Source organism: Podarcis tiliguerta (genome assembly GCF_965153285.1).
Source record: "Podarcis tiliguerta genome assembly, chromosome: 4".
Classification (NCBI taxonomy): domain Eukaryota; kingdom Metazoa; phylum Chordata; class Lepidosauria; order Squamata; family Lacertidae; genus Podarcis; species Podarcis tiliguerta.
The window spans coordinates 97,426,736-97,451,149 of record NC_139537.1 but is presented as its reverse complement, the minus strand read 5'-3'; the positions used below and the strand labels follow the sequence as shown (position 1 = coordinate 97,451,149).

The 24,414-nt window shown below is 42.4% G+C and overlaps 1 protein-coding gene and 1 long non-coding RNA gene across 13 annotated transcripts in view; both read right to left on the bottom strand.

Moving 5' to 3' along the window:
* Positions 1 to 24,414, bottom strand: part of PCDH9 (protocadherin 9) — a 746,233-nt gene that overhangs the window by 704,415 nt on the left and 17,404 nt on the right. The window lies entirely within an intron of this gene.
* Positions 8,739 to 15,811, bottom strand: LOC310675427. Its single transcript, XR_014510141.1, has 2 exons — positions 11,132 to 15,811; positions 8,739 to 11,099 (listed from the first exon to the last, which is right to left on the bottom strand). It is a non-coding gene; the product is annotated as an uncharacterized lncRNA (long non-coding RNA).

The following is a 24,414-nucleotide window of genomic DNA, read 5'->3' as shown; positions in this document are numbered from 1 at the left end:
TAGACATCACACATAGATTTTAGCATACGATTTTAATGTGTCAAAGCTGGAGTGCAGCTTTGGAGTGGGGATCATAATTCCCTTAATAAAATCAATGTCTGCTGTCCTGAACTTAGGGAGGGAGGGAGGGAGAGAAGGGGAAATATGTGTGTGGGTCTATGGAGAGAGCACTGAAAGCAAAAGAGATGCTGCCTTGATAGGTAGGCTGTCATCAACCAAAATGTCTTGGCCATTTTTACTGCTTTGCAAGGACTATTCTTATTTATTTTTCAGAACTATTTGGGAGCTTTGCCTCTTCCTTTTCTATCTTTTTGGAGACCCATAGCCAGTGCAACACAGAATCTTCTCTGTACACTGAACGGAAAAAACCACAGTGTACCTCCATGGGGTTTCTCTTTCTGGAGACTGAGGCGCTCAGGCTCAGGGGTGGTAAGTAGATTTTGCCCTTATTGCCAAAATATCCCCACTAGGGATACAACGTGGTGGCCATTCATCTGCATGGGAAAAAAGTATGTCCTCTTTAGGGCACCATTGGTATAGTGGCTAAGCCTGTTTTCTGTTCCAAGTATTCACACTTTCTAGGGAGGACCCTCAGCAGTCTTGCTGATCACAGCGCATTTAATATTCCCCATAGAATTTAATGGATGCTCACGGGGTTTCCTTCAATCTGCACAACCTTGCTCCTTCATCTGCCTTATGTTCCATTTCCATGGTTATGCTCGTGTGTGGCAGAACAGTTGGAAAGGAAATTGGTAGCCCATGAGCTCACTTTATTTAGCCCTCCTCCCACCAATTTGCGGTTTAGCTTCTTTCCCCCACATAAACTGAAACACAACAGGGCAAGGGCTCTTTCTCACTCTGCCCACTGAATTCAAATTGAGCAAAAAAATAAATAGGGCCAGAAATAGCCTTTGCACACTATTTATCTCCCAGGTCCCAGGCAAAGGGCAATAGAGCATTCGGCAGAGGTTCTTGTATCGTTAGTCATATCCGATGCCTCATTCCATTTGCCTGCTTTTCAGTGGCGGAGCTTCATGCTCCAGCCCCGGGGGGGGGGGGGGAGAGCACCCGGGGGGGGTGGCACACGTCCCGGGGGTGTGATGTGCTGCCCATAGGGGCATGGCACCCATCACGGGCAGGGGGGCAGCCGCGATGGCACCCAGCTGGGATCGCGCTGCCGGGGGCGGTGTGCTCCCCCCGCACGCCTCTTCCTCCACCAGTGCTGCTTCTTTGCACATGCACGGGAGTTAACAGCTGAATTTCATAAGAGGGAAATTCCTTCCACAGCCTCCGTTACCTTTGGAAGCAGGCAAGGATTAAAGGCATCCTTTGACTGTGGATCAGGAGTAAACTGATGGGCAGAGCCTATTCATAGTCCCTTGCCTAAATCAAAATGTGGCTTCTGTAAAAACAACAAGTGGTTTGGAATGATACTTAAGTATAATTGTGCTTTGAGAATTGGTATCTGATGGCTGGGAATCTGGGATATATGTGTCGAGCCAATGCATGACTATGGATGGGGCTCCTTGAGGTAACTGATCACATGTATCCATCACCAACTAATCTTTGTTAGTGGAACCTGTGATACACAGTACAATAGGCAAGATTTGATCTCATTATTATCATCCTCAAAATCAACATTTAGTGTTAATGGCAACCATCATCTGGGTTCAGAACATGTTTTGCCCTGTATTAGCTATGTTCCAAATTTCCTTTACCACAGATAAAGCCACTTGGAAGTGACTGAGATCTTAATCTGCCCTGTTCTCTCTGATACTGGCCCAAGTTCTGTTTCTTTGGTCATATTATAATGCAACAGGATGTTCCAAATTGGCTGAGAGAGAGATTATCCCCGAAGAGACTTGTGATAGTCCTTCACATTTTTGAGTCTTGTTTCTTAAGATCTCATTGAGCTGGGCATGAGAGGTCAGGACAGAGTGCAAGATTGTTTAGTGCTGCGCCCACAGTCTAGCGATGGTTAACGTACTCTGATGTTAAAATACTTAAAATGATAGCATTAAGCGATTTGTGTGTTGGGTGACATAAGCAGCTGTGACAGTCTTAGCTCCACTGTTGCTTCCCAGTTGACTTTGACACACTTTATTTGAAGACATGCATGTGTAAAGATCAGTAGCAATTGCCAATTTGCCTGGTCTACCACATTACCATAGAGCTACTGCTACAGAAGATTTCCCCTTAGGTGCAATTTTGTCATACTCCATTAATCCTCTCAGTCCTCTCCCAATCCTGCGGACTTGTTACGTAGTAATCCCCAATTGTTGTGCTGCAGGAACACTGGAAAGTCTCTGCTGTCCTCCAGGCAGAAAATTACAGTAGTAAGTCTATTAAATTTGGCTCCTGCAATGTCCACTCAGATCACTCCCGCTTGTTGCAGTCATAACCCATAGCCACAGTGTCAGAACAAATTATCAGCAGCATCCAGAATGCCGATGCAAAATTAATTTGGTGCCTCCCACAGCCTTGTTGATTCAGTCCCCAGATGATGGCAGAAATCTAGCTGTATTTTAAAGGATGTTTGGAAATTAAGTCAACACATCGTGAAAACTGGCTTCATTCTTCGTGCATGTCAGGTTTCAGGTCCCACTGGGGACCTCTATCACATGATAGTATGCAATTTATTATGTAACGTGCTGGCATTCTTCCACCTGAGTCTGCTCAAGAGAGATTACTTTGGTTGCTCCTTTTTAAGGCTGGACTAGGACAGCATTCAGAAAATGGAATTCTTCTTTGTCTATACAGTCAAGGGTTCTTGAACCCCTCTGAAGTACCAAGTCCGTTTCCAGCCTTTTGTAGCTTCTCTCTCTCACATAAATATACAAACACAATAAATTCACCAGCTAGGCAGAGTTTGATCTCTGTTAGCCTTCAATACTGTTATAAATCAATGTAGCCTTCCTAGTTCCCTGCACAATGCCCACACCTGCAACCCATCAGGGGAAAACTGATTTTCCACTTGAACAACTTGACAAATAAAATTAGTAAATCTTTCCTTTAAATTCAGTAGCATTGAATATTAATAGTTGGCATCATAGGGGGTGTATTGCTCCTGTTGTTGTTTTTCATCGTATTTTAAATTGTAGCACTTTGCAAAAGTATTTTAGTTTTAAGAGGATGCCCACTCAAAGGAGTAATTAGTAATGCTGCTGTGTGTAGCCGCAATGGATATATTTACCATCTTGTTTGCCTAAGCATGTGCAACATTGGAAGACTTGTGACACGGACTGTTTTATAGCTTAAAAGTGCCTCTGAGCATGTAAAGACTGCTTTCCCCTTGTTGCAGAGCAACTGCAGCCTACCCCCGATAGTTAAGATTGAAGGAGCAGCGAATAAGGCTCCATGACAAATACAGCCAGAGTGTCTGGTCTTGTTGTCTCAATCCCTTTAAGAGCGCAAACTAAACTCACAAGTATCTCACATGAAAGCAATTAACTTTTCAGAGGTTTTTTTGTGCTCACACAGTCCTTCAAGCACACCAGGGGATGTGAATGCTTGCTGAGGTGGCATTTCAAGGGGGACAGATCTCAAGGCGAGGATAGGTGAGATTCATAATAAGGTTCAAAGTCTGTTCTTTGATAGGCTTAGAACTGCGCTGGTCACAGGTAACCTCAACAAATGCTCTTAAAATAAATCACTTTGCAATTTGTTGAGGTTACTGTTATGTACCTCATACATTAGCTTCCTACACATCATGTTGTGACCAATGCAGACTCTCAGGTTTCTACAAGCAGCTAGTCCCCCCCCCCCTTCTGTTCCCCAACTCCAACTTTGCTTAACACCTCGCCTGATGAAGAGTACAGGAGCACTTAAAAAAATGCTCACTGAGTGTATCACTTTTGTTAGTCCTAATAAAGTATTGCTCGACTCGGGTTTTGGGAATTGTACCTCTTAATAACTAGAAATAGATATACACCTGAAGAATATTCACTTGAGGCAAGAAACCTATGGTGGACAGTTGCCTCCCAGTCACCCTCCTGAATGGTGTTCCTGATTCATACAGATAATAATAATAATAATAATAATAATAATAAATTTTATTTATACCCCGCCCTCCCCAGCCAAGACTGGGCTCAGGGCGGCTAACACCAAATATAAAAACAATTGATTGAAATACTGCTTAAAAACAAGATTAAAATACAACATTAAAACATTAAAATGCAGCCTCATTTCAATGGAAACTCAATCAAAAACTTTTTGGGGGATGAAAACGTCAAGTATTCACCAAGGCTAACTATCCAGACTGGTCCTACATGGGCCAGAAAAAAGCCAGGGAAGTCCCCAAATAGGAGTTCCAACACAGAAGGAGAAAGGAAAAAAGAAAGAGGGGGAGGGAAGCCAAAGGCCAGGTGGAACAACTCTGTCTTACAGGCCCTGCGGAAAGAAATCAGATCCTGCAGGGCCCTGGTCTCAGGAGACAGAGCGTTCCACCAGGCCGGAGCCAGTGTTGAAAAGGCCCTGGCTCTGGTTGAGGCTAATCTAACTTCCTTAGGGCCCGGGACCTCTAGGGTGTTGCTATTTATGGACCTTAAGATCCTCCGAGGGGCATATCGGGAGAGGCGGTCCTGTAGGTACAAGGGTCCTAGGCTACTGTATTACTGTATTAGCAGATACTGTATCACTGTAAGCCAGTGATGGCCAAACGTGGCCCTCCAGCTGTTTTGGGACTTTAGTTCCCATCATCCCTGACCACTGCTCCTGTTAGCTAGGGATGATGGGAGTTGTAGTCCCAAAACAGCTGGAGGGCTAAGTTTGGCAATCACTGCTGTAAGCCATTTGAAGTACTGTAATTGGTATAAACATGCTTAAAGATTCACACAACTGTGGGGCAAGACATATCCCGCTCACAGGAGTACATGTCACTAAAGAGACCTTCTGTAAAATCAGTGCTTGGCTGTATAGTTTGTGCAGCACCCACAGTAATTTAGCCAGTTTGCAATTGCACCCACAGGTCCAAAAAAAAAGTTGGTGACTCCTGCTTATCCCATAGGTTATCCCACAAAACAGAATCAATCAAGTAGTGGTACCTGCTGAAGTCCAGGAGCTCATCACCATAAGGCCCTCCCCCAGCCCCCACACAAATAGTCTCATGCAGAAACTGAGCATCAGCTGACAGTCACATAATAGTAAACTGGCCTTATTCTCTGATTTTCTACGCTAATATGTCACAAACAATGGTAATTGGTCACAAAAATGGTAAAACTTGAAAGCCTTGTTATCACCTCATTCCACTTGCCAGAGCTAGGAGAGTCAGTCCATCAATAACCCTGGTGATTCAGAGATGACATCATTGCTTTTGCTTTGAAACAAGGCCTCCTTCATTCTCTCCAGTGCACATCTGACTTCAGGCAAAGATCAAAAACACCACAGCACATTATTTCGTATACATAGTAAGCCCACACATACCATTGAGGAAGGATAGCTAGGCTACCTGCCATGCAAATAATTATTTCTTGAATTCTAATATGAATAATGTGCAAATGAATAATTTCAAGCACAGCCCATCCATCATCGCCCCTATTCCCCATCCCCAAGGGAGGGAGATCGTACCACTTTAAGCCTGTAAACCCAGTTTCATTCCAGTAGCACGATGAATTTGCAACTCAGACAACTATCTAAAATCTGTGATTGATCATCTGGTGAACTCTTTAAAAATAAAACACTTGTTTGCTAATTAACTACAGCAAGGTCTACAGTCGGTGACATGCTCGACAGTGCTCTTCAATTAGGCAAAAAAAGCTTTTTCCCTACATGAAGCAGAACTCAGTAGGAAGCCTAGTCCTGAAGTAAACAAAATAAATGAAGAATAGGAGGGGAAGGGAAGAAGAAGCCCAAACTAAAACCAACAGAGTTAATTTATCCCTTCTTTTGCTATATTCTGCTTCAGTCCCAAAGGATGCCTACATCACAGACTTAAATTGCTTCAACAGTCATGCAGTCCCCTCCCAAGGGAACCCCTGGGAATTTAAAGTCATGGGCAGAGAATATGGGCTCTCTAAAAGAGAAGGTTCAACATCCTTACCTGACAACAACAATCCAGGTATCTTTGGGGGAAAACTGTGACTGTTAAGATTGGATGTTTAACCCTCTGTTGATACAAATTTGACTGGGTCAATTTGGTATCAGGATCAAACTTCCTCCCCACCCAAAGCCATGCAAATAAAATACCCACTGGAGGTTATTAAGCAAGACACCATTTGCAAGTTTAAAAAAAGCCTTCAATAGACCTTTCCTTTTCCATTAAAACAACATACTTGCACATAAGTCATTGAGGTTAATATCCCACAATGTACAGTTACAAAAACTGGCAAGAATATGATATGGCGTCTAACTGACCTCATCATTTTTTATCATATTAATGTGTCCTTAACATATACATATCATAACTATAATACTTGGACAAGCATAACAGTGGAATAATAATGAGCTGTGAAATACTTGCAGCAACAACAAATTCCCCCAGACCACAGTATGGAATGAACCTGGGGGTTGGAGAATAAGGATTGTGCCCACAGCACACAACATGCTCATCAAACTTCTGTACAGCACCTGTGCTAAAATGTCCTCTTCATTATTATGTCACATATTTTGTGCTTTTATACTGCCAACACTCCAGTGATCCTCAGATGAAGGGTGGTATATAAATTTAATAAATTAAAATAAGTAAACACTTTGAATTTGTGGGAAACTGTGGGCAGGTCCAACAGATGCAATCCTGCTATGCTCCATGCATTCATTTTATGATACATTTCTCAACAGGGTTATGGTTTGACTCTGCTGGTAATGAAGTTGTCAGTAGTGTACAGTAATGGTTAATGGCTATGCTTGAATAGGCACAACATGAATGCAAATGACTAATGATGGAAGTACGCAAGCAAAGCTTCACACAGGAGTCTGTAATCTACACCATATATAAATTTGAAGAATCTGGCCAGGTAATGGTGTACCCTGGTTTGTGCTATGTGAAGAAGCTTTGGTGAGCCTTAGGCTTGTGTATTCAAGTGTTTGTTTCCAAGTTTAAACTAACCAGTTACCCACAAAACCCAAATGCCACGAACTGCATTTGTTTAACCAGTGGTTTAAGGAAGAGCTCAAATCTGGAACCACATTTTGATCCTGGTTTGTTCTCAATAACCACAGGTTAAATAAACCACAGCTCTCCACATTTGGATCTCACAGAACTGTGGGTATTTAAAATCAGAAGCTAGAACATCTATTTTCATGTGAGAAAGGGAGTGTGGCAGCCCCTGGCCATGAAGCCATGGTTTTCCATTATGTCTGAATTGGGCCCATGTACGTGCTCAAAGTGCTTTGACTGTCTCTTTAGAAATTAAATACACCCCACACCTCCCTAGATAGCATTCTGAGGACAGCATTCACAAAGCATTTGTGGCACTTTAAGATATAATAGTTTATGGTTGTGTTCCTGGACCATTGCAAAATATTATGCTATTACACTACTCTGCATTCACTCAATTTCAGCGCTATGTGGATCAACAAAATCAGGCAAAAACACAAAATATTTTCAACTCCAGAAGAACAGGGGGTGGGGGGAATCCAGACCCTGCAGTATCTTTGGCATTGGTTTGCCACACAACAGTTCCGCCAGTTTGCAAAATTTACAAACATGGCAGAACACTCATTACCTTAGAGAAACTCTGCTTTGCAATTAGTGTAAATAACATCCTGACAAAATGGGCTTCCACATAGCTTCCAAAAGAAAAAGGCTTGGAGGAAAGATTTGGAGAGATTTGCTATGGCAGTAGGAGAAGAAGGTCAAATCATCTGGCTACTTTCCACACACTCCTTCCCTGTTCACACCATACACTGCCCAGAATTTGGACTGCAGGAGAAAAGAAACAGATTGTTTCCTGCTTTCCTCCATTAGTGCCCATTCTCCATTCCTCATGGAGCCTTCCAACTTTGCTCTATTTCTGAAGTCAGGTTTTGTCAAATTATCAGTGAGGTTCAAGAAAATTATCTGGATCCAGAACTTGTCTCATGCTTGGGTTGTTGACACTGATGGAAAGTATATATGATTGCATGCCACATTTTTTGTTGATTTTGTTGGTCCAATACTAACCTTGAAAAAAGTATTTGAATTTTGACAAGGAACTCGGATTGTAAATACTCTTGATTTCAACAGACACACACAAGATTTCCTGTGGAGAATTCCAAAATGGGTTTCTCATTAAGGAATATACAGTGGTACCTTGGTTTAAAAACAGCTTAGTTTATGAACAACTTGGATTAAGAACTCTACAAACCTAGAAGTAGGTGTTTTGGTTTGTGAATTTTGCCTTGGAAGCAGAACATATTCTGCTTCCTGTTGAGTGTAAATTGAGTCCTCCGCTGCTATGGGAAAGCACACCTTGGTTTAAGAACGCTTTGGTTTAAGAACAGACTTCCGGAACGGATTAAGTTTGTAAACCAAGGTACCACTGTATATCAGTGCTAGAAACTAGATTGTACACACAACTGTGTTATTTGCTTCCCAAGAAACTAATCTACTTCTGTATATGCTTGAAAATATCATATATAAAAACTGCAAGTAAAGTGAAGCCAGTGGTCTCACAATCCTTCTTCATATAATTTAAGGCTCTAGTCCTAAAATATTTAATACTATGATATTTCTACTGAACTCATTGAGATTGAAACTTTTGAGTAGCAAGATTTCCCATGACTGTAGCATTTCAAGTTGCTGGTGTGGAGATGAAGGTGGGGAACACTCCCCAATGAAAAATACTCCATAGAGAAACACACCATGTCAAGGAGAATTGTAGACTAAACCCCTCAGCTTGGCAGGTTAGATTTCTGTGTGCAGGGATTTTTGCATAGGAGAGCATTCAAACAACCGCTGTGCATAAATGTCCCTCTGTCCTGTTTGTTGGTGGAGAACTAGGGATATTTAAAATAATAAAACAGAGAACAAAAATAATTTTTGCCACTTGCTATGGAAATGGCAGTGGGGCTGTTCTTGACAGCCGCTGACTGACAGATGACAGCTTTCTCCACAATGCCTCAGACATCGATTTGTTCATGGATATTTGGGGTGGGAAGGATGCCATTCCACCATTTTTAAAAATTGCAGCTGCTGTTTCCCCTCCCCAGTGGAATACCCCAGACTGACACCCCACAGGGGAAATGGCGGCTTCCAGCCTGCAAAGAACCCTGGGAATTGTAGTTTGTTAAACCTTGTTAGGAGACCCTTAACCAGCTACAGTTCCCACAATTCTTCATTTCACCCCCTGATTCATATGAGTGTGGAAACTGACCCTCAGAATGGAAACTGGTCCGATTTTGTGGAAGCCAGTGAGGTTACCCCTTGAATAAAAATTAATCTGAGCAAATAAGGCTCATGAAGTCAAGACTTGGCATCAATCGGCCTTAAGCACATTAAGATGAACATTAGGAAATAACACTGAGCTAAACTTAGACAGAAAAAGGGGCAAGCCAATGCAGAGAGCAATTTAATTTTCACATCTCACAACAGGAGGACTTTGGCTTCTTGCTGCTTCCATGTTTAATTGGCCATTTTTTATGTAGTGAATGAAAGCCAGCCAATTTTCTCCTGAGAAGCTGTACTATAATCTTGACTCAGTAAGAGCTATATGCTTCTTATTTGTCTATAGCACCGTGGGGAATGAGATGAAACATCAGAACAAGGATTTCTTTTTTCTTTCTAATCTGCAAAATTAACTGTTCAACTCAAAAGGGGGCATTTATATACCATCAATTTAGTTTTGAACCAGAGCAAACAGACTTCTCAAGGAAGAAAAGGGACCAAGGGGAATGTGGAATGGCACCTGAATTAATTCCGGGAAGCTTCCTCTAATAGTAGATGAGCTTTCTTTTATGCTAGAGTAGTTTATGAGATTCATTCTTCAGTGAGCATAGGTTTGGCACATTAAAAGGTATCATAGCACTTAACCTCTGAAAAATGTAAAATATAAAGTTTGATCTTCTTTTTCATTATACTACAACTAAGTGCAGGAATTCCAGAATAATAGTTATGGATTATCTGACTCAGAGGGGAGCTACACTATCTGAAGAATCATTTAATTGAGCTTTCACAGGACTATACCAGAATGTGGGGTGAGATTAAACTTCTGTACACAGAAAACAGTAATGTCAGAGAGAAACGTTTAGCCTAAATGCATGGTTCCCCAGCATACTTTTCTATGCACAATTTTTTCAATATGGGACATACTCAAACATAAAGGCCCCCACTTGAAATATTAAATGGTACAATCCATCAACTGCACTAGAAAAATTTGCTGCTCATGTACTTTGGCTCATTCTACTTTGTGGTCTTCCAATTTCAACCACATCAAGATCCAGGACTATCGTTTCAATGAATACACCCAAGAATATGTTTAATTTCATGTGATTATGATAATAAAGACAGCCCATCTGGAATCTCAGAACAAAACTGTGCTGCCAGATACGTCTAGCGCCACATTTCCAATTCCACCCCCCCCCCCCAAAAAAAATCTTCTGCTTGCAAAAACAGCCTTGGAAGCAATCATCTTGCACTCATTAATCCATAGACATTTGATTTCAAATCAGACTGCCAGCAGACATAACATCTTTGCATTGTTACAATAGAGAATTGATTTGATTAATGAAACAGCTTTGATTTTTCTCTCTAATCGCTGTCCTCGACAATGCCATGCAAACACCACTGATGCAATTTCCGACACTAGCGTGCTCATCTCCCTTGCTTTGCTAAATTTCCCCCTTTGAAAACATCAATTTTATATCTTATTCAATTAATTATTCTGCACCGCATGGCATGCACAAACTCTGCATATATTTTAATATAAATCTGTGTTGTGTTCATGGCTCTGAAATGGGCTGTCCCTGTGATGAGACATTCCTTCAGTCTCCTACCCTACGTGAAAAATAAAGACAAAAATAGTTGCAGCCCTTTTTTGGAAGCCCGTTGAGATGGATAAGTAGTATGGGGAAAACACTCAAATGCTTCAGAAGCCTCAGGAAGTGACCCTATGCTTTAAAAATATGAATGTTCTGTTGCCAGCTAATCACAACACTAATGGCTGTGATACACAACAAGTTAAGCACTTTTAATGCCAATTGGTTTTATGCGCGTAACTCTCCAGTTGGAAACAATTAGAATACAGTCTACTCAGAAGTAAGCAATCCAATCTTGAAGTCTCCAGTGCCTGATCTACTGTGATCAAACTCTCCCAGTCTATCAGTGGCCATAGCTGTTGCACCAGTTGCATCTGGTAACAGGTGCTTCTAGCCACTGAGGCAAAAGCACCCCAAACTGTGTGCCTGCTCCTTCAGGGAGAGGCAGCTCTGGGCACGACAGGCAATTCACCAGGAACCACTCAGTCACAGTGTCTGTATCTTGCCAGGATTCAGACACCGGGTAGGATCACTTATTCAGAAAAGCCAGCTCAGTTTGTACTATTGTCTTTCTGCTTCCTCTTATTAAAGGAGTGCTCCGTGATGAGCATTCACAGTAATTCTCATATTCAGTGACAGCAGGTGTTAAATATAGCCATGCCAACTCCATCTATATTGTACTGCATTGTGCTTGTGGCAGTGAAGCTTCTACAGAGGCAGATATAGGGCAGTGTGAGCAGTCCTCCCGGGCCAAGGGGGTGCCTTTCCACCTCCTTCCCAAAGCCTAGTAAGTGCTGGGCTTTGGGAAGGAAGTGTAACGGCTGTGACAGGGTCATGGAGTCCTCCTGTCTCCTTCCCAAAGCCTAGTTAGTTCTTTCCCACTTCAGGAAGGAGACAGGAGGGCTCTAGGACACTGCCAGAGCCACACACCTCCTTCCCAAAGCCCAGCACTTACTAGCATACATTTCTGTGCCATAGAAGAGTTGTGACTAGACTGTGCTACCCATAGATAGATCATTTACCATGTTCTCCACTAAGGTAACAAGCACGTTTTAAGAATCAGCGAGGAAAGATTCTCGGTGACTCTCAAGACTCTCACTATAATTCAAATTAAGGATGAAATTATGAATTGTTTTCTCTTTCATTTTTCATACAATCTATTGCTTTTCATGATTTATGGAACTACCTAAACACAGAAACTCTGCTCTATTGCCTCGGCTATTCCATTTTAAAAACAAAACATTGCATTTGTTGACTGTATATTTTGCACTAATTTTGGATCTGTTTCCTATCATTTCGTGTGCAAGCAACCAGTAATAATTTATTACCTAACCAGAATAAAAACCAAAGCATGTATCAGATTACTGCAATGTGGTTTGCAATCAATATGCATTAACTAAGAAGCACTATTAGCTTTTGCATTGCTTATTTGTTTTCAGTCTGAATAGATTTTGCTTTATCTTCTCTCTCTTAGTTTCATGGTATTTTGAGACGTAGTGTGTACCCAATGATAACTGCTACTACAAAACAGTTAGAGGCATCTGCTCATACATTGCCATGGATGTAAATGATTCATCACCAATCTGCATGTGAATGAGAAAGTGCAAAGAGACACATTTCTGTTAAAATTCAAGAGTTACTTCTTCCCCCACCTTCCATGGCACAGACCCACTGCCAAATATATGAGTGGCAAGGGACAGAAGTAGACAGATTTGGCCATCAGACAGTATATGAAAAGTCCCCCAAGCACCCTATTAAGACAATGAAAATGGTGGTTCAGACACGGGTATACACAATTATTCCAGATTTTTGTCCATCAGTTGTTTGCTATAGGGCCATGGCATTGTTGTGAACTATCAGTACTAATCTGATAGAAGGCACCACAACTTTCACATTGTTCACCATGGGTTCAAACCTGAGTTAAGTTACATTGGGGGCGGGGAGAAGACTTTTACATCCTATTCTTTGGATCTTCTTCAACCTAAGATCTAGGTTGTCTTCTGTGTTCTACGTTCAACCTTGGGAGGCAAAGCTTGAGCATCCACTCACAAGGTGTAAGAATGTTGTTGTGGCATGTGTATATAGGAGCGTTCCTATTTTCTTGTGCACATTTTTTTGAGAGAATACTTCTGTATTTAGGTCAATCCCAAGTCACTGAGTGCATGAAGGCAAAGGAGGAACTGTGTTTACTTAGCCCCTTTCTTTACCTCCACATAGGGTTAATCTGGCCTTATGCAGAGCCTGTGCATGTATAAACTAAATGCATGGAGTTTCTCTACACACAGCCAGCCCTCTGCCTCATGACATGAAGAGGCAAATCAATGGCAGGCATGTGACGTGTGTACCACAGAGATGCTGATATCCATTGCCACCATATACGTTAACTTGGTGTTTTTTTAGAACCCACTGTTTGGAACTAAAGGCCTTCAAAGAAGCTCACAGCTTTAAACTTGTAAATAAAGAAGCTGTTATTTATTTGCGTATTTATTCACAACATTTCTATACTGTCCATTCACAAAGTATAAAAATAAAGCACAGGCAGAACACCTTAAAACAGCATCAGAATAAAATCAGCAACAGAAAACAACAGCGCAAATGTACTTTAAAAGCACTAGGACCAAAACTAGTAAGATCAGCAAAAATTCAATATGAAGAGTTGCAATTGATAGACTCAATCCAACAAACATATTAAAAACAAAAAATCCTACCAGGATTAATATACCACTCATCATTCAGGCCTTCAAATCCTTTCTATAAAAAAATAATAATGTATGAGCCAGCCATACAATTAGAGACATTGCTTGGCAGTCTTTAATTGTGAATACAAAGGTGTAAATGGTCCCCACATGACACTTGTCCATTCTCTGCTTCAACTCTCCAGGTTGGTTGAAGAATCTATTGCTGACACATGTTGCACATTACAGATGGAAAAGCCACTGCTGCCATCCAGACTTCATGGGCAAGACCCCTCTGCTGGCATAAAGTCCCCAACTCCAGCTCAGCCAAAGATAGGTTGGCATCAGCTGGCATACTTTGCTCATCCTGAGACCAGTGAAAGTCCTCTAAAAGGAGCATGGTGGGCATGGGGAGATCCAAAGCACATTCAACTCGGCCGTGTGACTACGATCCAGCACAAAACATTATTTTAAAGACTTGTTTTCCATTTTCCAGGCTAAGGCAGTGCAGCAGCCTGCCCCGTCGCCTCTGCTGCTGGAGGAGGAACAGCACTGGCATCAGTACTGACTTCAGGTGAGAATGTGCCGATTTCTGACATCATGTTGCCGAAATCGTGCAAGTTCTTGCAGAGCACATGAGATTTACCAGAAAATGGCACAAAGTTGCAAAAAATTGGCACGGATACAGGTGCTACTCCTCTGCCGGAATCGATGGAGCAGGTGGGGTAGGCAACTGTCACAAGGCACTTTCCCATTTTACCTCAAGTGGCAAAATGGGAGGCACAGCCCCTGTATAGCTGGCTTCTGCAACACCTCTGGTTCCATAGACTTACTCCTGGTGAGAGTTAAGAATGTAGTGTGTGGGATTCTACAGTGCAGAGAAGAGACTCTTATTTTTATGTGTATCTCTAGGGCCTCTTATTTAGCTCATTTACCTACTATGCAGGATTTTGGTTTTGGTTTTGAAGGCAATGTTGCAAATAATGCTTATTGCAGCCTAAGCTTTAAATAACATTGCATGAGTCAAATGAAGTACCATGTTAAAAAAAAAAAAAAGGAAAATTGCTGCATTTCCTTTCCAGCTCAGCTTTTATTTCATGTTCCAGCTGAAGGAGTTTGCTGTTCTTTACAGGATGAGAGTCAGACTCAAAATTGCTTGTCCATAAAATCTGCAGATTATCAACTATTACTGTTGTTCTTTCTCTGACATATCCCTTAAAAATCAGGAGAACGTATAGCCTAGGAAAGGAGAGGATCGTTCTGCCTTCAGCTACAGAAAAAATCCAATGCATCAGAACATTTATTGTAATCCTCAAGGAGGGACAGTGATATTTAAAAATAAGAAACAAAAGCATTCCTCGCAAATTCCTTTAATGTTTGGCACCACAACTGCCGTGCTTGAGATCACAGCCCCCACTGAAGCCACAGTGGTCAGCAAAGGAATATAAGAAGCAACCAGCCAGCAAGGGCTAAAGGTCCATCCAATATTCTGTTTCCAAAGTGACTTCTGGAAAGAACAACATTATACTGCTTTTCTCTCTGTTTAGGTCCTACTGTTGTAACAGAAAGCATATTGCACTGGCAACGGCCTTTTGCAGAGTGAGACCATTGGGCTGCCTAGCTCAATAGTGCTGTCCACAATGATCACGAGCGCTTCTCTGGGGTTTTGGTTGGAAAGGAGTGTTTCCAAGCCCTATTGGAGATGCCCAACTGGATCAACCCTAAGAGCTTTTGTATGCATTGTGCTCCACCGCTAACCTTTTCCCTAAACCTGACAAAAACATGCTTACCATCCTCCAAAAAAGAACCAGCAAGAAACAAGGGCAGGAGCATCAAAGGCTGGGGCAAAATTTGGATGAGGAGAATTTTAAAAACATCCCCATTGCGCACTGTTAAAAAGACCAGGCAAGATGAAACACGAAGGAGTATGCTACTTAACTGCCCTCTTCTGCTGGTTCATATGTTACACTAGAGTAAATGTGGATCATTTGTGGGTCCTTCACTGTTCTGTAAATAATAGGAGAATTTTCAGTGAATTTTGCTAAAGGACAAATTAGGAACAAATATGGCGGTCCTGTTCAAGGGTATAATCTGTGGGGGCTTCAAGGAAAATTAAAAGAATGTCGATGAGGATAGGAAAGAACTGGCATATTAAGAGCAAATGGAAGTTGGTCTGGTGTTCCTATCCCTGACATTCATACGTTCCTAATCTCTGTACACAGACTCTACATGCTGTATGTGCAATAGAGGAGATGATGAGCTTGTTTTTTAGGATTGAAGTTGTTGAACTTTTTTTAGAATTTTACCCCAGTGGATAAACTGCCACAGGGGCCGGATTAAACCGACCAGTGGGCCAGGTTACACACCCAAAGCGGACTTTGAACATGCCTGCTTTGGAGGAACACACTTGGAAATACATGGCACAAGACAGTGGGGCCATTGTAAATAAAAGGTGGCAACCCTAATAACCCATCATGCTTTTTATCTTTCACTTTTAACAAATTGTAACCCATCTCTTGTTAAGTTCAGAAGAAGGTTTTGTTACTAATGATGAGAGGAATCATGAAAGTTCTCCACCTCACAAGAGAAGCAGAAGGAGTTGAACATGAGCCCAAGGCTCATTCCAGCTCATTCATGTAACAACAAAACATGGTTTTTGTTATGTCTGAACCTGGGCATTGTCTTCTGTCCTGCTTTTTATCCATATCATTATGACCTCATGATTAATAAATAACACATGGTCGCCTCTCATGCAGACCCTAAAATATATCTGAGGATTACATGGTAGCAAGTGGATGAGTGCCTTTGGGTCCACCATATATGGCAACGAAACAGGGAAGCAAGAGGAAAATCTAAGACACACACTTAGCAACTGAAGTAGTCTGATTCATCACAGAACTCCGTTACCTCAGCAGTTGTGCTTCTAGTACAAGGCATAATTGGAAGCAGCAGCCAACAGTATCAGATATGAAGGGGAAATGACTCCCACTGTGTAAGTACTGACTGCAAATCAGATTTGCTGTCTTGTAGGCAGTTTTGTTTTTAAAAAGATGTTATAGAGGAGAAGATCCTCAACCGGATGGAGCACCCTTGGCAGATAAAGAGGCAAGCAAATTAGTTCGGAAAAGGGAAGCAATGTTAAAAATGGCTGTGACAGAGATCAAAAGTGAAGAGAAGGGTATTATAAAAGAAATTATCAAAGAGGTAAAAAGGAAGATGAAAGAAAAAGCCTCTTCACAAGGTAGAAAAACAACTAATGTGTCTAACCTGCTTGCTTTTTTCACCATGTAACTGTGGAAATAGCCTTATTATTTGCTCGCAGTGTGAAACCAATTTTTTTTTGGATATTGACACTGAAGCTGAAGTCATTAATTTAAAAAGCCACTTTCTGATGCGGTTTATGTGCCTAAAGAAGTAACAAAGTCCTTTGGTAGAGCTGAGAATATGACCTGGCTAAACCAGAGAGCTTACAGAATACGGACAAATTCACACCACAGACTTAATATTGGTTTATTAATAACCATTTCTCTCTTCTCCAGCAAACATAAAAAGGTTGGAGTCTCTTGGGATTGAACCTGGAAGCTTCTGCTTGCAAGGGAGATGCTCTTCCACTGAGCCATGGCCCCCTTAAAAACCAAACACAGAGCATAACCAAATTTGGTTGTCTGTGTCTAGGGAGAAAGATGTTAAATATACAGTCCTTCTCAAAACATTCTGAGTGTAGAAAGTCTATAGCAAGAGGAAATAATGTTTTTCAGCACAAGGATCACATTTCCTTTGGGGCCACAGGCCAGTGTTGGGCAGGGCCAGAGGTGCTCATTGGGCGGAGCAATGCTTCTGCTCACAGCAAGCTATATGTAGGTCTCCACTCAGGCAAGCAAAAGACATTATCACAGGGCAGTGACATATTCCAGACAGGCAAAAGCACTCAAAGAGGATGCAGAGGAGGGCTGCGGAGGAGTGCGGCCTAAGGATAGTCAAGGACCAGACAGTGACAGCTGGAGAGCCGCATCTGTCCTCCACTTGGAGGTTCCTCGTCCAAAATCTGATTAAGATTTAAGGAAGCTTAATAGCTGAGGATCTGAACTGCAACCTTCCTTCTACAGAACTGTTATAAAGATTACTGAGGTAACATAAATGATGGTCTTTGAACAGTCCAAGCCACTGTATAAATGCTAAGAATTATGATAATCATCGGGGCCTAACAATCTCGCAAGCTGCAGCTGTCACATTTTGAATGTGAGATAATCACAGAACTGGCATAATAGGATAATTATTAGGGATTCCAAAGCTGTCTGTCAATAATGCCCTCCCTCCATAAGCTGTTGGTAACCCCCCTGCTGGCTGGCAAGTATTTTATTTGTTAAAAGCTTTGTGAGTAGGCCACTATTTGAAATGATTAACAGCATCAGTCAGCGTAACTAATCCTTGGTCTTAAGAGCTGATAATTTGCCAGTAAAAACTTGCACAAGGTAGGACCACAGTACTTCAGAAGGTTGCCAGTGAAGTTTGCATGTTTGAATGCTCCCCAGGTAAAATAGTTCCAGCTGGATTGAAAAGATAGGCTGTGTACATGCCAGAATGCTAATGTACACTTAGGTTTCATGTACAGTCATATCTCATGTTGCATCCGCTTCAGGTTACGTGTTTTCGTGTTGTGTCCGGCGGCAACCTAGAAGTACCAGAATGGGTTACTTCGGGGTTTCGCTGCTCACACATGCGCAGAAGCGCTAAATCATGCCACGCGTGTGCGCAGACACAGCGCTTCGGCTTGCTTCAGTTCCGTGTTACGGACGGGCCTCCGGAACGGATCCCATCCATAACACGAGCTTTCACTGTACATACACAGCTTCGATTTTTCTGTGTGTGCATTGGTACAAATTTGTCCCCACATAAGCGCTTCCAATTGAATACTAGCTCAATGTTTCTTGCCCACAACTGGGCACTTGTTGGGGTATATTTGCACTGCTTCCTGTCCCCTCAGTTATCACTTCTTTCCCCCAAATTTCTAGAAACATGAGGGTCGTTGTGGGCATGCAGACAGGTATTTGTTTACATGTTTGTGCAGCCTTTTCTTTTTTAATATACAAGTTTTCCAGTGTATCAGAATTGCACAAAACAGTGGGTTAAGAAGGTGTGTGTGTTGTGCAGCCAGGCACGGAGCACCTCCCACAATGGAAGCAGGGGGTGTAGTGATGGACTGCACCCTGCAATGCGTCACCACACACATAAAAAACAACAGCACTGCCCATCCCTGAGGACATCCAGAGTTGGGCAACAGGCAATTTTGTGTTGGATTTTTTGATTTTTTGATTTGAGATATATACCTGACACGTCCTGTTTCCCCAGGGAACACAGCTCTTAGTGCTCCATCAGTTCTGCTCCATTTGTTCTGCTCTATCACTAAGGAGTGGGTTTTCCCTTGGATATTTTTTTTTGGGGGGGGGTTATAAAGCTTCATTGGTTGAAAACTGTATAACAAAAATGATCAATAGATGTTAAAGACAAAATAAAAATAAACAGTCATTCATTCCTTAATTGGTACTTGCTTTGTACATCATTTTGTAATTAAATTTGACATGACCTCCAATCTTCCCATTATGTTCCCAGAGTAGATTCCTTGAATATGCACTTAACTTTATTTTCTCCATGTTGTTTAGCTTACTTTAATTTTTTATAAAATTATCTTATTTACACATAGAAGTTCAATCAAAACCTGGCAACGGATTGATATTTTGACAATGTTCTTTTACATAAACTCTGTATATGTCCCACTCTCTTGACAAATTTTTCATCTGTAACATCTTGTAACCTTGCTGAGCATACTCTCTTAATTTATTTTGCCAGTCTGATTTGGATGGGATATCCTCTCCCTTCCAGCCTTTTGCAATTAAAATTCTGGCAGCAACTGTTAACATACATAAAGGCTTTCCTGGATTTTGGGGGGATTCCGTTACCCATAATTCCTAGCAGGAAGGCTTCAGGCTTTTTAGGGAAAGAGCGTTTGAACATTTTCTTGAGCTGATTGTAAATTGTTTCCCAAAACTGTCTAACCTTTTTACAGTTCCACCACATGTGGATCCATGTGCCCCTTGGAGCAGGGCAAGGGGGAAACCACTAGCCGGTGTCATTGCTGCTATGGTGCTGGTTTTAAATGTATAATTATTTATCGTTGTTTGTTAGATTTGTAAGTCACTTTTTATCCAAGTGACTCGGAACATTGTTAGAAAACACAGTGGGGGGGAAGCCATACTTGTGCCATAAATTGTATCGAGCTGCAACCAAGCCTAAGTTTAGCTACCACCTACAGTATGATGGCCTCAGGGTCCATTTCAGTCACTGAAACAAGTAACTGATCCCTGCAAAGGGCAAGCAGATTGGCAAGATCTTGTGTCATTAAAAGCCAGGCCTTCTGCCATTTCCCAAACAAAAGATAAGTACTGTTTGCACACTGCAGTGCAATGCTCCAGACCTAGCTCATGGCTCAGCTCAGGCCACTAACCCCACACACCTAGATTTTGAGTATAGTCACCTGTGGCCCTTGCCTGGCTCTGACACCAGAACTAGTTCGCCTCTGAAGCGTTTTCAGATCTCCCTTTGCACGGGTGTCAAGCCTGCTTATCAGCTCACTGTGCCAAGTCAGTCCTGCACATTCTTACTGGAATCTGGCTGCAGTTGTATTAGAAGCAGGAAGTCAGAAACAAAAACACTGGATGCAGAAGAAGGTGTGTGCATGTGTGCTGTTTTAAATATAAAATGTGCTAAAAACAGGCTCTTAAAATATTCTCATTCCCAATGTTTTTCAAGCGAGAACTTGCTACATCGGGGGAAACGTTAGAAATACTACATTTTTACAGAACCTGTTTCCAGTAAAGTTTCCCAATATTCGGTTCTTAAAATAATGCATGGTGGACACACACACACACACACCCCATACTGACTTCTGGTTTTCTGTTTCTTTGATGGTTCAGTGCTTGTGGGTTGCTACAGCATTAGGACTTCCATGCTTTGCTGTCCATCAGCTGAATCCTTTTTTGGAGCCATCACAGGATAGCTGGCTTGGCAGAGTTATTGTCAGAGATGTGCTGCTGTCACGGTTCGCATGCAGCACACCAGGAACTGTTATTATGACCTCACATGAACAAGGCAGTAGCTATTTCCTATCCATTGATAGTGGTGGGGGACTTTTCGGCTCCTAGACACTGCTGAACTGCAACTCCCAGTGGCCCAGCGTGGCCATTGGCCTGGGATGCTGGCAGCTGGAGAACAGCAACGCCTTGTGTGCCAAAGGTTCTCTCAACCCTTGTTCTATCACACCCGCAGGACACCCAGATTCCTCCTCAGTTTTCCGCAGGTTCAACCACCGGCATCTCATGTTTCTTTTCTGTGCTTATAATGCTGCTGAGCTGATGAAATCATAATCCGCCCTGTAAAATGCCAATAAGCTATAATGACCTGTGGTTTCAAAAGTCCTGCTTTGATGCTGCTTAGGGATTTGTCTGTAAGGTTGCCAGCAATCAATCCTCAATCATAAAACACAAAGAGACATCACACCTGTTATGGATTGCCAATGGATTATGCCCTTTGCCAGAGTGGCATGAGGAATGACTTCTCAAAGTGATCGTTTTGCAGGCTTTTGCATATTTCCATAAATATGACAAATATAGACTAGATTTGAGCAAAAATATAGAAAGAGCCCTCCTGGCCAAGGGTTCAAATGTTGGTGAGCTGCAATAAGCAGTAGCACCCTGGAGTTATTCAGTAGGTTACCTTCAGAAATATAATAAATGTATCCCAAGTTTCCGAAAATGCCCCTTTCTACTTTGGAAATGAGATGCAGTGGGGGGAGGGGGCATTTTTTGTTCCAGAAAAATCTACTGCAGGAGTGAAGAAGGCAGCAGACAGACTGCATGGCAGTCCAGCGTAACGGCAGTACCTGCCCAAGTTTGCTTCCTCAAGCAGAGACCTGGTAGTGCCCGCTTCACTTTGAAAAGTCTTGCTGTACCCGCCAGACCCCAATTCATGTCTTCATTTATCCCTCCACTCTGGGTGTGTCCTGAAGTAGATCACTGCCCCTGCTGCACAACAAGACCAGGACTCAGAAGGTTTCACATTACCCACCTCTCCTCACCCTGCCTCTGTAGCAACAGCTCTTGCCTGCGAGAAGTCGAGGTCTCACTGCTGGCAAGGGAGATTGGCATGGTAAGGAGGCACTCTGTCTCCAGCCCTCCGGGCCTTCCTTCTTCTGGCCTGCAGGCCACAGACGAGCTACAAGCCTCAGGCCTCCAGTACAGTTTCGTCTAAAAGCCTCCAGGCAGGAGATGCTTTGCCATACTGTCTATGAAGCAAACCCCACACTCAGTTTCCAAAACACTCCTCCTCATTATTCATTCCTTACTGAAAAACACAACCTGGAACCTTTCATCCAGGATTCATCTCCCCGTGAAGCCCATTGACTTCAATGTGTGTTTTACCTGAACTCACACCATGCAACCTCCTGCCTTTGCCTTGCTCCTTTGCTAGCATCGCTGATTCAACAACTGCAAGTGGCACTTGCTGTCCTGTGCCTTTGAAAGACTTTTCCCGAAACCATTTCTATAAATACAAGTGCTCCCAACTGTTTGAAGTATAAAGAAGTGACTTGCTTTGTCTCAATACCGATTTGCTGCGGTGCTCTGCATTTCTAGGGCTCAGCTGTGCTAGACCAGATCCCACACAAGCTGTCTCAGTCTCTCTCTGCTCTGTGATAATATTTACTAGGGAGGAAATCCCAGATTTCCGATACATGTCACACATACTTCTTACCAAGAATAAATACACGCGGGGAAATTAAGTGGGAGGTGATAAAAGGAAGCAAGGGGGAGGCAGGGGGCAGGGAGAGAGAGGAAGCAGCAACATCTATTTAAAGGAGAAATATATTTAAACATCAGCCAAATGACATCATTTTCATACCATCCACACTGGAAGCTTAAAGACCCAAATACTCCACAAGCCATTAGTTTCTCAGTGCCCTGCAAGGGATTAAAGTATGTCTTAATCAACTGCTAAAGCAGAGAGGAAGGCCAAATCCTAGATATTAGCAAAGCTTGGTAACAGTGGAATTTGTAGGGGCTTTGATTTCACTGCAATCTAGTCAATGCGAAAGCTCATTGTTAACAGCCATGGCAAGGTAATGCCCAATTGTACTGTTCTGTGCTCACACATCTGGGAAAACACAGACACACAATGCTGTACGTGTTTGTTAGTGGACGCCACACATGACCGTCTTCTGCAATGCATTTATTTTGTCTGAGTTTCCGAGTGCATGCAGACATCTGGAATGATCAGCATAGAAAACATGAATTAGGGAAAATACTGGGAAAGACAATCATGCAGCTTTTCTGAAGGCCTTTCCTCAAGTCTTGTCTATATTCAATGATAGGATTTCTTCGCCCAGGCTAAGCTCCCACTTCTACACACCATCCTTCCACTTGTGAACCTTTAAGAGTAAACAGCACCTGGTGAAATTCTACCTTTTTACTGTTTAGATAGACTGGACTTGCTCTTAAGTCTTCCTGCAAAAAACCTCTTGCTGGTTGCTACTGCCCAAAGGAACACACCACCAGTCTTCTCCTTTCCCTCTGAAACCACAACACAGAAGCAATGCCACTCTGCCTAGGCTACTGCTTTTACAAAGCCTGTCTTTGACTTTAAAAACAAACAAACAAACCAACCACATTGTCTAGGGTTTCCAAAAGGAAAGGGGAACATTTCTTCATTAAGCATTAATTTAATAACTGACAATATAGAATTTACACCCCTGTCCAGTATAGTCACACAAGCTTTTTAGGCTGCCATTGAATAGAAGAGTAGTATTCTACCTGCACAAACCCTATTCACGTTGGTTTATTGGATGAACAATCTCTCTGTGTTGCAGAAATTCTGGCACATCTTCTAGCACAGGGGTAGGCAACCTAAGGCCTGGGGGCTGGATGTGGCCCAATCGCCTTCTAAATCTGGCCTGCGGATGGTCTGGGAATCAGTGTGTTTTTAACATGAGTAGAATGTGTGTCTTTATTTAAAATGCATCTCAGGGTTATGTGTGGGACATAGGAATTCGTTCATATTTTTTTTTCAAAATATAGTCCTGCCCACCACATGGTCTGAGGGACGGTGGACTGGCTCACGGCTGAAAAAGGTTGCTGACCCCTGTTCTAGCACATTCTCAATTCACACAGAGCACTGGCCATTGCTATTGGGTCCCACTATTGCCCCAAATAAGCAGCAACGGCACCCTCAGTTCACCTACCCTGGATTCTGTGTGTGCTGTTAAGCATGAAGGGAAATAGGCAATGGCAAATAATAGGCTTTTGGAGAACATTATCCATTATTGATCTTTTCACTGAGCAACCCAGATAAGCTTCTAAGGAGCTGCAGGATTCTGCAGAACACAGCTCAAACATCACTTGTTGCAGCCCCCAAACATGGTGCCCATTAAAAGTCCAACGTTCTAAAGCTGGAGGTTTCTGCTTGGGCAAAACATCTAAGGATTTGTAAGGGTAGAGAAAAGAGTTCCTCTACCATCTATATTTAACCACGTTGTAAGTGCCTTTCAGACATTTCATGAACACTTCTTCCTGCAAAAGCAGAGGTCCTGGTCCTGGTCACGTGGAGAAGACCTCCCCACATAAAATTTGGTGCACACCATCTCTTTTCAGATCTTATTATGAACATGATGGAGGCTGCAGATGCAATCTCCCCCATCCTACCCCCAAAAACATTTATATTAGCATCTGAAAGGGGGCTCCAATATTATTATTTGTCGGTTTTTAAATTAATCTCTGTTACCAGGAGAAAAGGTGGGGGGTGT